The sequence below is a fragment of the Sprattus sprattus genome (genome assembly GCF_963457725.1).
Source record: "Sprattus sprattus genome assembly, chromosome: 10".
NCBI classification, from domain to species: domain Eukaryota; kingdom Metazoa; phylum Chordata; class Actinopteri; order Clupeiformes; family Clupeidae; genus Sprattus; species Sprattus sprattus.
Genome location: NC_137908.1, coordinates 21,222,025 through 21,234,110, shown reverse-complemented (window position 1 = coordinate 21,234,110; position 12,086 = coordinate 21,222,025). Strand labels below are relative to the sequence as shown.

Here is a 12,086-nt window from a genome sequence, read left to right as displayed (position 1 = left end):
TTGCAGCCATTTGTCATTAAGACATATTTAAAGAAAAACTCGACTTGACTCGAAGTATAATGTACTGTTACACATAACGGTTCATAAAACTCCATAACATTCTAGTGATAGAATTTAATTGAAGAACGGACCTGAAGACGCAGTCAGGAGTTTATTTCAGCGTGGAGACCCCCTCTAGGTGTGATCTCAGAGAATGGCCTACCTGATTGTATAATGTGTTGGCATTTATACCATTCAGTCAGGTACAATGCGGGGGAGGGGGTGAGACCACACCCTATAGGTAGTGGCAGGGAGGGGAGACAGTGGGGGGAGGGGGGGAGAAAAGAGGACAAAGGGTGAGCACCTCGGAGGGCACTACCAGCACCTCATGATTTTTCTGTCTTCGGATACGCCTTGGCTGTAATTGGTCCGCTAACAACATCATTTCCGAACAACATTGTTTCGGGAATTTCACATTTCCTGTTTGATTTCCTATCTGTTCCTATTCTGTTATAGAGTGTGGATCGGGTCGATTTTTTTCTGTCCGAGCCCAGCCCGCGTCCGACAGTAATGCCCGAGCCCGACAGCCATTAAATATTTTGTCCGAACCCGACCCAAGCCCGACAGTCAATGTCTCAACTGTTCATACTATTGACACATTGACGTAAGTTTTTTAGGAATAACCTGCCTTCATTAAACTCGAGCATCAACAGATAAATGCACTCGCTCACACAAACAAGCACCTTTTAAACGCACAACCGCGTACAAGAGGGAGATGAGCATATTGAAATTAAATTATTTACATTGCAAGAACGGATTGAAATAGCCTACACATTACACACGCCAGACATCTGCTACGCCTTAATAAAACTCAAGTTAAATGCTACACCAGAAGAGGCAAAACACACAAGTCTTACCATTGAAGATCATTTTTTTTCTTGAAAACTTTAGGTGCAAGGCAACATTCGCAATAAAACTATTTACATAGTCCAACCATCAAGGTTTAATCCATGTTGTTGTGGAGAAAGAGGATAGCATCAATCATATTTCATTAAAGCTTCACACTTCTTACATTGGACATATCCAACAGCCTCATTAGAATCTGCATCGACTATGATGCCATCCGACAGAAATATCTTCATATCAAAATTTCCCCTCGTTAAGTATCATTTTAAACTCTCCGGAGGACAGTTTCTTTTTAGCTTCCTCCATGATGCCAGTTTACCTCCTCTAATCGCATTATCACAGCTAGGACATAAACAAATTCCCGCCACAGGAAGAAGGCTGTTAACCTTAATGTGATTGATTTTTCTCTCAAAAATGAACTTCTGCATCATGTGAAGCAGACACGTTGACTTTACTACTTATTAAGATATTTTAAGTATGGAATGTTCAATGCCTTATCGCGCTGATGTGTCCGAGCCGACCAGAGCCTGAGTACAATTTCTAATTTTTTTGGCCGAACCCGACCCGCAGGCAATGATGAGATATATGACCACGCAATACGTCTGTCTGACCACTACAATAGAGACATAGGAATAAAGTTTGGTGCACCACTTCTATTATTCAGCGCCTGCTTTAGAGCAGAGATTGCTCAGCAGTCTGCAATATTTCAATTTTCCAAGATGCTGTTTATGGATTATCACTCCGTGTGCTCTGCCCTGCTTTTGTTTCTGACAGTGGCAACAGCCGTGCCACCCTTTTCCAAATTGAAACTCACTCAAGACCTACCTGAGGAGCAGGAGAGGCTGAATGGTCTGGCTATCCTGTCCATTAAAATTCCAATCATGCATCACCACTTTTGTGTTTGAAAGGCATCGTTTCGGCTTGCAGGTGTGCTGTGCCTCTGGCTGTGTTCAGTCAACTTGTCGGTCTTGACATTCAGATGTTGCTCCTAAACTAGCTGTATATCGTCTCGTCACATGATCAAATAGAGACTTGACATTGGACAACAGCATACATATTACCCAGCAATCATCATCGCAAATCTGAATATGACAAAAATACCAAAGAAAATAAGAACTTATTAATTTAATTGAATCATGTTTTAATAGTTTCTATAGTGTATGTAAGATAAGCATATCATATTGTTAGAGTTTGCTATTATTTTTCCCACAAATAATACCTACCATGATGGGGATAAGTTTGCCTTTTCAAGTTTATATATAGCATTAGACACTCTGCATAATGTAATGCTACGTGCCCTTAAGACCCACAGGCCCAGGTGCGATCCCACCTAATGCACCCCCTATAGTAACAGGAGGAGGTAAATAAACAATCGACGACTTCCACACTCAAAGACGTCATGGGGAAGGCGTCTCTAAGATAAAAAAAACATGGATCCACCTACTGTTCTGGCGGTGAATTGTTTTCAACACCCACAGCCTTCGGAGAACCATAAATGAAAAACAGTCAATCGAATCTGTCTGTCCGTAACAGAGTCGCAGTAGTATATTTCGACCTTAAGGGGTTCAGATACTAATCGTTCAGATCTCAGTAAGACAGACAGAGTACACATCCAGGGGTATGTTTCAGAATCAGATGATACAAATAACAGTAAGATAGTTATATGCGGTATCACTAAGATATAAGCTTATCTCCACTTTTTTTGCAGAAACTCAATCATTCCTACAGTTGGTACTCAGTCTGGGTTATACAAGGGGCTGGCAATAGTGGGAGGAAATTACCTATGGGTCAGCCATTTGGTGAATCTGAGTCAAATTACATTGAGTTTTACAGCCTAATGTTGGCAACTTTTTCAAACAAGCATGTCTACATGTTTACAGTGCCAACTCATTAAGCATTAACCACTTTGATCACATCACTGATTTGAGATTGTAATTTTTGCTAATGTGTGCTTCTGCAGTCAATGTCATGAAGTTTTCTTATCAATCTCAGGTCACTATAACCACCAAGTGATGACAGAAACAAAGAACTCTGCTTCACTTCATAACAGCAAAAACAAACTAAATGTATGACTTGGCTCCTTTTTCGTGACTTACATTTTTCTACTGTGCTTAGTTGTTTGTATTGGGATAGTGTGCTGCTCTACATACATGTGGATAGTTTTTCGAGGTCTTACTTTTTTATTTTTAAGACCAGCCAGAACAACGGACACCTTAACCTATTACCTTGCTGCTATTACACATGAATTTTGCTAACGGGATAAATACAACTATGACTGTTTAATCTATTTGCATCAGACCATTGTACAAAACCGTTTTTTGAAAGTGTCAGCAATAGCCTATATGAGCAAATCTGACTAGCTCTAGTCCTGTCAGACAATGATAGCTGCTTTCGTAGCCTGCTAGCTAGCGTTAACGTCACTTCAGAGGTACAGTACAGTAGGTGAAGGACAAAGCCCTCAACAATAGCCTACATTTGTTGTTAGCAGTGTTGGGCAAGTTACTGAAAATAAGTACTTAGTTACAGTTACTAGTTACTTCTTTTAAAGGTAATTGAATTACTTCATCAGTTACTGTATATCAAAAGTAATTAGTTACCAGGGAAAGTAACTTTTAAGTTACTTTTAAATCTGCGTTTAATGTAATGTACAGTGCCACTTGAAAGTATGTGAACCCCTTGAGCACTTGTTTTACCATGATTTTTCATTTTTTTCATGGAAAATTGGTGATGAAAAAAATGAAAAATCATGGTAAAACAACCAAAAACTCTTAAGTGCTCATGGGTTCACATACTTTCAAGTGGCACTGTATATGAACAGTATTAAACAGTCAAACACAATAAACATATTTTAAACAACAGGGCAACATGCCTTCAAATCAAGCAGTAGTACAAAAGTACAAAAAAAACACTTAACTTAATTCAAAATAACTGTCTCAGTAATTTAACAGTGTTTTTTTACTACATTAGGCTCAATGAAGTTAAAGTGATTGGCTTACACTATTAACATTAATAAAAAGAGAAAAAAAAGGTACCTTGAGGTGTAGCATATCATTTAATTTGTGATTTAACAAAAGGTTAACAAAATGGTTTAGCAAACATGCACTATATCTGTCAGTGATTCTTTTTGGAGTAATATCTCTGCGATATCCTCTAGAATAGATTAATGCAAAAGGGACTGCAAAATGCAGTGGAAGGATGTATCCAAAATGTTAAGATCAACAACGACGGGGACATCGCAATTATCGTAGCAAAAGCATAGGTCTCGATCAAAAAATTGGAAACCCCAAGACCTCCTCCTCATTAAATGCAAGCAGCACAACATTGTAGACTAGTCATGTTCTTTCACCACTGGGTTAGATCTGTACATAATAGTTGAGGCTAGCTAATAACCTACAAAGATTCTTTATTCTTATTTTTTATTCCGTCTCTAGCGAGAGACTGTGGAGAGGTATTCATGCTATGGCTTTGTATCAGATTGCCAGGTTTCGTCCAGCTCCTGTTAACTAGTTGGCGTTTTTTATCGCTATCTAGCGTGCAATTTTACAGACGTAACATTAACATTTTGACTGTAACATTAACATTTTGATTTTAACATTAACACATTTGTAATAATACTAGTTGTCATGAACCATAACTGTTTGGGGATGTTCTCTCAGCTAGATAGTTAGTTGTCATACCTAGGGATAGCTTAGTTAGCTAGTTAGATAGCTAGCTGCAAGCAGCTTCATTGAAATGTTTTCCATTGTAAACTTAGGCAAATAAACATGGTGCATTCTATACAACCTAATTATGTCATTCTTTAAGATACATAGCCTGTCATCAGTTTTCTTCAATCGGCTAATTTAGAAGCAGTAATAGATATCTGACCAGCTTATAATTAAAATGTCCGGAAAATGAAAACTCTTTTTTTTTCTAGCGGAACCTCTGGGTTAAATGCTCATTTGTTGCGCCACCAAGGTCCTGCGACATCAGATCAGAAGCAGCTAAAATAGGCCTATCTTGTCTTCTTGTCTGCAAGTGTAAATTTTTCCACAAAAGAGAGTAACGCGCGTAACGAACTAATTTCAATTTCAGTAATTGTAACTGCGTTACTTGATTTAATATAATACTTTGTTACACACTCGTTACCGCTAAAAGTAGTGGAATGACAGTAATGCTTACTTTGTAACACTGGTTTGGAAGCAATTGTAAACCATGAAACATCAAGGATCCACACCACTTTCATTGTGGTCTCGTGCTCAAGCTCAGTCTCTCCATAAAGCACAGGCATAGGTTAAACAACTCAGACATGTCATGTTGCACGTTGCTTTATTGTACTGTTCTAAACTCTTTATTATCAATACAAAATACAATTTCCCATAACCTACAGTCTGCTCTGACCACTGATTTTATTAACCACCAAAATGTGTTACTGTGCAGATTAAATGTAGGCTATGCGGCTAGGCTAAACGATGCTAGCTGGAGCTTGACTACTGTCACTTTATTAGAAAGCTCCTATTTTCTTCTCCGTTTTTTCAGTTCTGTACCACCGTTAAAGAGCCACCAACAGGCGTGGGGGATGTACTACAGCAGATTCAATCCGATCAGCTGGGTTCATGTGCACGCAAATTTCACTTGACCAGGCTCCGTCTGCACGCGATTAAAGATTAGATACGTGTGAAAAATGAATCTTGGTTCAGGCAAACTAGACCTCGTCTGCACGGGGCCTGAATGTGTCTGCACAGGTAAATAAATATGGGTTTCGAATGACTTTGAAAAGGAAAATGCTATTTGCGCACCGCAACAAGAGTCATGGTTGAGTGGAGCAGGACTTGGCGAGAGGTGGAGGCTAGAGTTAGAGAAAGGGAGTGCTTCCCACTTTTATGGTCCCCGCTCGGGCAATATACCATGTAATATGTGTCATTTTGGTATTATCACTGGAACCATTTTCCGAACACTTAATTAACTTACATTTGGAGAGTGTGAAGATATACACATCTCCCTTTCTCTGCCATTCCCCATATCTCCTCCATGCAAGCTTGTAATAACATAAGTGTAAACTAGAATGGCTCTTGGAAAGCGCAGAAAAACGTGTGGATCTGCCCTGTGATTTGGGTTCTTCCTTGGCCCATGCTACACCCCTCCATCAAGTTTCATGAAAATGAAACAAGTAGTTTTTGCATAATCCTGCTGACAAACAAACCGTACCAAAAACATAACCTCCTTGGCTGAGGTAAATATACATAATAAAGATACTGTACATTTTTAAGTTTTAAGTCTAAGTTTATTGCTGAGACACAAAATCAATCAAATGTATTATTCAGTTAGAGGCTCTGTCTATCTGCAAACAAGAGACAACTGCCTGAAGTGGTGATCCTTTGGCTAAAGCCTTAATTTTCTTAATTTTAGTGTTCCCCTAAGTATAGGACTTTCTAGTCTTTTCATCCTGTTGGCATTCCTGGCTGATATGTCCCCTGAGAGCAGTCTCATGTTCAGGAGAGTCCTGTGTCTCTGATAGAGAGGAGGTAATGCTTTGAATCCTGCTGCAGAGGGCAATGCACCTCTGCACAGGCTCACTCAGTGTGGATACAGACAGCTTCTGTTCTGTTTGCTTGGTAAGCCAGGCTTCAGCTCATTTTGGACTGATCTAATCCACCTAAAGAGAAAACAGAAACAACATGCAGTTGACATATCAGCATTTAACTGGAGCACTGATGAAAAGGAATAGAGAGCACTGTCCAAATGGACACCAGTTAGGCTTGATGTGATGTGGAACACATCCCAAACTTAACATTTAAGATGGTGTTGTAATGATCTCTCCATTTTACAAAACTGGGTGATATTCCCATTAAATTTAGTTGAATTCATGCATCACCAATACGAATTGAACTAGTCTCTAGGCGCTTTATAGAGCCCAGAGCCTGAACCCCTTAGAGCAGAGTTTCCCAAAATGTGACAGTCCCGTACCCCTTCAGACATTCAAACCTTTGCTTGAAGGCTAAACAGTGTCTTTCAACATTGAGTGCTTAGGGGAACTTGAGCTAAACTTCCACCTCCAGCGGTTTCAGTTTGGCAGTTTCATTACAGTTCCACTGAACAGTGGCCTGCCACAGGCTCATGGTGGCAGAAGTAGCTGCTGATTGGTATACTTCAGAGCACTAAGTGTGCACAACTGTAATCATGCAATGGCACAAACCACAGCATCTTGCTCCTTGTTTGCATCTTTTGAGGAAATAAAAACATTAGCGGTAGAACATAGGGATGCAAATTATTGATTAATTCATTAATCATTAGTTGATAATCTTATCGTTCGACTTTCGATTAATTGATAAGCGGCGTTTTTCACCTGAGTTTCAGTGCTTCAATAGGGCCTTTAAAAATAGGCCCTATTATTATTATATTACATTATGATAATTCTATTATATTCTATTATACATTCCTCAAGTAATTATGCATTAGGAAAAGAAAGCAGAAAAGTTTTTTTTATGGTATAACAAAATCCATTCAATAATTAAAAAAAAAAAGAAATAAATTATGGACTGGCTCAGTTCTTGCATTTGAAACAGACATAAAACAAAAAAGAATAGAAGAAATGAAATAGAGCCAAACAGAATATTATTGAGCCTATAGATTATGAAGAAACTGCATCTAGGCTATTACAAGCTAAATAGCCAACACAACTCTCTGAAGTTTAACTCGCGCTCACGGTAGTGAGGGATAGAGTAGTTACATTCTTAATGACAAGCCATCAGGCAAAGGTAAGCTAGCCCGCTAACGAGCTAGGTATCTAATCATTAAGCCTGAGTGAGCTAGTCCGCTATCAAGCTAAATAGCCAACTCAACTCTTACTTACTTACTTACTAACTCTCATTAGCCAAACTCGCGGGCACACGTTAGCGCGGGAGTAGACATTCACATTCATAGCAAGGTGAGCTAGCCCGCTAACAAGCTAGGTAGCTAACTCTATGAAGTCTCAGTGAGCTAGCCCGCTAACGAGCTATTAGCTAACCTGAGTTTTAAGACTATAAGCCATAACTCGCGGCAGTAAGCGAGAGAAGGTATAATACAGTGTAGCTGTGATTTTAGGTTGACCAGGTGAACTGGTGGTGCCATGCAGGACAGCAGCATGCACGGTGTTCAAATGATAACTGAGTGAGCTAGTGGAACTATTGTATTTCAATACCGCATTACACAGAGAACATTTGTTTTCAACCGGTCTCTCACGCTAGCGCCCTCTAGCGATTAATCGTGATTAATACATTTTGATCGAGCAACCTCTTAATCGACAATTAATCTAAAGTCGATTAATCATTTGCATCCCTAGTAGAACATGATGTGGTATGGGTCACAGTTCATCAAATATCACAAATTTGACAAAGTTTGAAACTCACTCCAGCTCATTAATATATTATTTTTATATTTACCACATATATATACACCACATTTTTGAGTAGGGGTGCTAAAAAATCCAGATATGAGTACTTAACTCTTGCGTTTGACATTAAGAGCTAGGGGCTAGAGCCAAGGTGAAGTCATATGGTCACTACCACGCTGGATCTTTGCTTCTTGTAGCTGTTTAATTGTTTTGGTAAAGATAAAGAGAATATGTTCGATTGAAAAGTCAAACTAACTATGAAACGAGGGAACATAGAATTACTTGACATTTTTTTGCCAAAGAAAAAATTCTTGAGTGAAAATAAAAATAAGAATCTGGAGCTGAAAGTAAAACAAAGCCAGAAAAAAAAAACACTTTATGTTTTCTCTCAGATCACTGTTTTAACCTACGCTGTTTCCGTGTCTAGCTTTCCTGAGTGAACCACATGTCATGGTGTTTCCGCTTTCCGGGACAGGGGACCTCCGTGTGTTTTCAGTGGTCAGAACAAGATGGTGGGGTTAGTGCTTATCCCAGCGGCTTGGGTTGTGCAGCAGATGGTTTTCATTGTAGAGGAAGGTCCTGAGGTCCTTGTGCTGCTTCTTTGGCATGTGGTAAACAGCTCTGGCTTGGACCCGTCATGGTTTCTTTCTGACCATGCTGTTTATTGACATTCCAGGTCGACAGTCTTCCATGGAGACTTTTACCCTCAGAATGGCAGTCACTAGCAACATTAGCATATTATCTGAAAATGACTATGTTCCCATCTCACCACCACTACTCTTTCCCTCCCCTGTCTGTATCTTGTATCACACCTTGAAATGGGATTTTCTTCTTGGTATAAACCAGCTAGTCAATTTAAGCAGATGAAGCAGTGCTTGATAAAAAAATTCACAAATGTGAAAAATGTACACGTAGATTCAAACGGAGTGTGTATGTATAATGTAGCAATTGATTGCTTGCCTGTGTTGCCGTGATTTCCATAGACGAACTGACAATGTTAGCTGTAGAAAGAGTGTCCTCCACTGGCCATATTATAAATGACATGAGGCGCATGTTATTAGCAGGAATGGATTTTAGTAGGTGTGATTAGAGGTCCAAGCAGAAAAGACAGTGAACCGCGATGGGCAGCAAAAACCATTTTGCAGAAGCACCAAATCTTGACCATAGATTCCAAATTGGTGAAATGACTCCTCTGTGTGAAATTGTCAAGTGAAAAATCGGAAGTGAATGTAAACCAAACTCTTGTTAGGCCGACATCAGATTCTCGTGAAATTGACATTGTCTGACTGCAGACCATGCTGACACAAATGTATTCTCAGACTGTTCTATAGATTACAAAGATATACGATAAAGATGTCCGTGCGGTCAGGAACAATAATGTGGTCGACAGGATCACGTTCTGTGAGCTATGAAGTAAAAGTGCGATTTTAGGGTAAAGGTAGACCAACACTCTGTACCAGTCTTGAACACAACTTTTTGGGACTGATGCAACAGCCATCCTCTCGCGAAACTGCTAATGTGCTGCTAAGCATAAACGGTCCGAACCCCTATTAGTGGGGCAGATAACTGTTACAATCGTTCAAAGGTGGATACAAGCACCAAATTTGGTATATGTATCCCTCTGGGGTCATTAATTTAATAAAGAACGCTAGCCACTTAAATTTCCAAAATGGCCGCCATTTTCCAAGATATATTTGCTAGGGGTGTTATGACTAATAGCAGTATGCCACATATATTCATAAACCTGTGCGTTTCAATAAGTAGTGTTACATGGCCAGTCATGAGTAGTAAACAGACTATTTCCGGAATGATATTCATTTCAATTCAAGGAGATAGGAAGGGGGGAAGGAGGAGGGTTGTGTGGCATAAGGGGAAGGGAAACAACAGGGGTTGTACAGAGCCAGCATTTGGTAGATGTAGGTAATACAGACATCCGGTGGTAAATACATGATACAAGCAAGACCAGTTAAGTGGGTATACACTGTGCTCATAGGGTTACTGTTACAGGGGTAAGGAATGTAGGGACAGAGAAACATTTCAGTGGTGGCAATAGTGTATATTGTATATAAATGCTAGCATATGGTATGGGGTAGAGTAAGTGTATGGCAGTGCGGTGGCGGTGGGTGCAATTGGCCGAGAGTTTCTACAGGTAGACCAGGTGGAGAGACTACAGCAGCGTCCCATGGCGGAGATAGGTATGATAAGAAATACAGGGGGGAAAATAAGTATTTGACCCCCTGCCGATTTCGCAAGTTTGGCCACTTGCAAAGAAATGAGATCTATAATTCAAATGGTAGGTCTATTTTAACAGTGAGAGACAGAATAACAAGTAAAACATCAAGAAAAATGCATTTTATAACAGTTATGAATTGATTTGCATTTAAAAAACATTAGTATTTGAACCCCTAGCGAAACATGACTTAGTACCTGGTGGAATAACCCTTGTTGGCAAGGACAGTAGTCTGACATTTGTTGTAGTTGGTCACCAGGTTTACAAACATCTCAGGAGTGATTTTGGTCCACTCCTCCTTGCAGTTCCTCTCCAAATCCTTAAGGTTGCGTTTTCATTGTCCTGGCTGAGAGAAGGAGGTTCTCGCCCAAGATTCCACGGTACATTGCCCCATCCATAGTCCCCTCAATGCGTTTGAGTTGTCCTGTACCCTTGGCAGAGAAACGCCCAAAGCATAATTCTGGGGTTATTCCGCACATTTCGGATGATCACCGATACGGCACAAGGGGATATCTTGCATGGAGCCCAGACTGAGAGCGATTGACAGTTGTGGTGTGTTGCTTCCATTTGCAAATAATCGCACCAATAGTTGTCTGCTTCTCACCAAGCTGCTTGCTGATGGTTTTGTAGCCCATTCCAGCCTTGTGCAGGTCTACAATCTTATCTCTGACGTCCTTGGACAACTCTTTTGTCTTGCCCATGGTGGTGATGTTGAAGGTGTGAAGTATGATTCTTCGGAAAGCTTTCTTTTATACACAGATTAGTCCTCATTGGGTCCAACATGGTACACCTGATCTCAACCGGTGTACCATGTTGGACCCAATGAGGACTAATCTGTGTGCTTCATGGGCACATAACTGGTCTGTGGGAGCCAGAATTCTTGCTGTTTGGTAGGGGTTCAAATACTTATTTTCTGCAATCAAATGTAAATCAATTCATAACTGTTATAAAATGCATTTTTCTAGATGTTTTTGTTGATATTCTGTCCCTCACTGTCAAAATAGACCTACCATAACAATTATAGATCACGCATTTCTTTGCAAGTGGCCAAACTTGAGAAATCGGCAGGGGGTCAAATACTTATTTTCTCCACTGTATGTGAATCTGAAGCATAAAACCCTTTGCAAATTGCAGCCTTTAGGTATTTTTTGCTCTAAACTAGGGCCGGGACTTTAACGCGTTAATTAAGATTAATTAATTACACAACAATTAACGCGTTAAAAAAATTTACGCATTTTAATCGTATCTATTTTTGCACCGCAGAACGTTTCTCACTGGAGGAGTTTCAGACGGGTCGATTATACTGGCGCACCAACTAACGCGCATTAAATCGGTTCAAACAAGTTGAACAACAAACGACAGTTGCACAGTGAACATGAACAAAGAAGCTGATGAGACCGCGTTGGTTGGCCCAGTGGATGGGACATTTTGTTACAAAAAACGAACGGATGGAGGCGTAGATAAGAACATGGTTCAGTGCAAGCTATGCAACAAGGAATTCGCATATCACCGCAGCACATCGAGTATCACCTCAATGCAAAACATATAGCAGCTAGCCTGGACGTTAAGCCTGACTCCAGGTACAACCCACACACAACCAACACTCCACCAGAGATG

At 40.1% G+C, this 12,086-nt stretch overlaps 1 protein-coding gene across 1 annotated transcript in view; it reads left to right on the top strand.

The window, feature by feature from the left end:
• poc1a (POC1 centriolar protein A) overlaps positions 1 to 12,086 on the top strand; it is a gene marked incomplete at both ends in the record, with an annotated part of 76,235 nt that overhangs the window by 51,608 nt on the left and 12,541 nt on the right. The gene's annotated exons all lie outside the window — the stretch shown is intronic.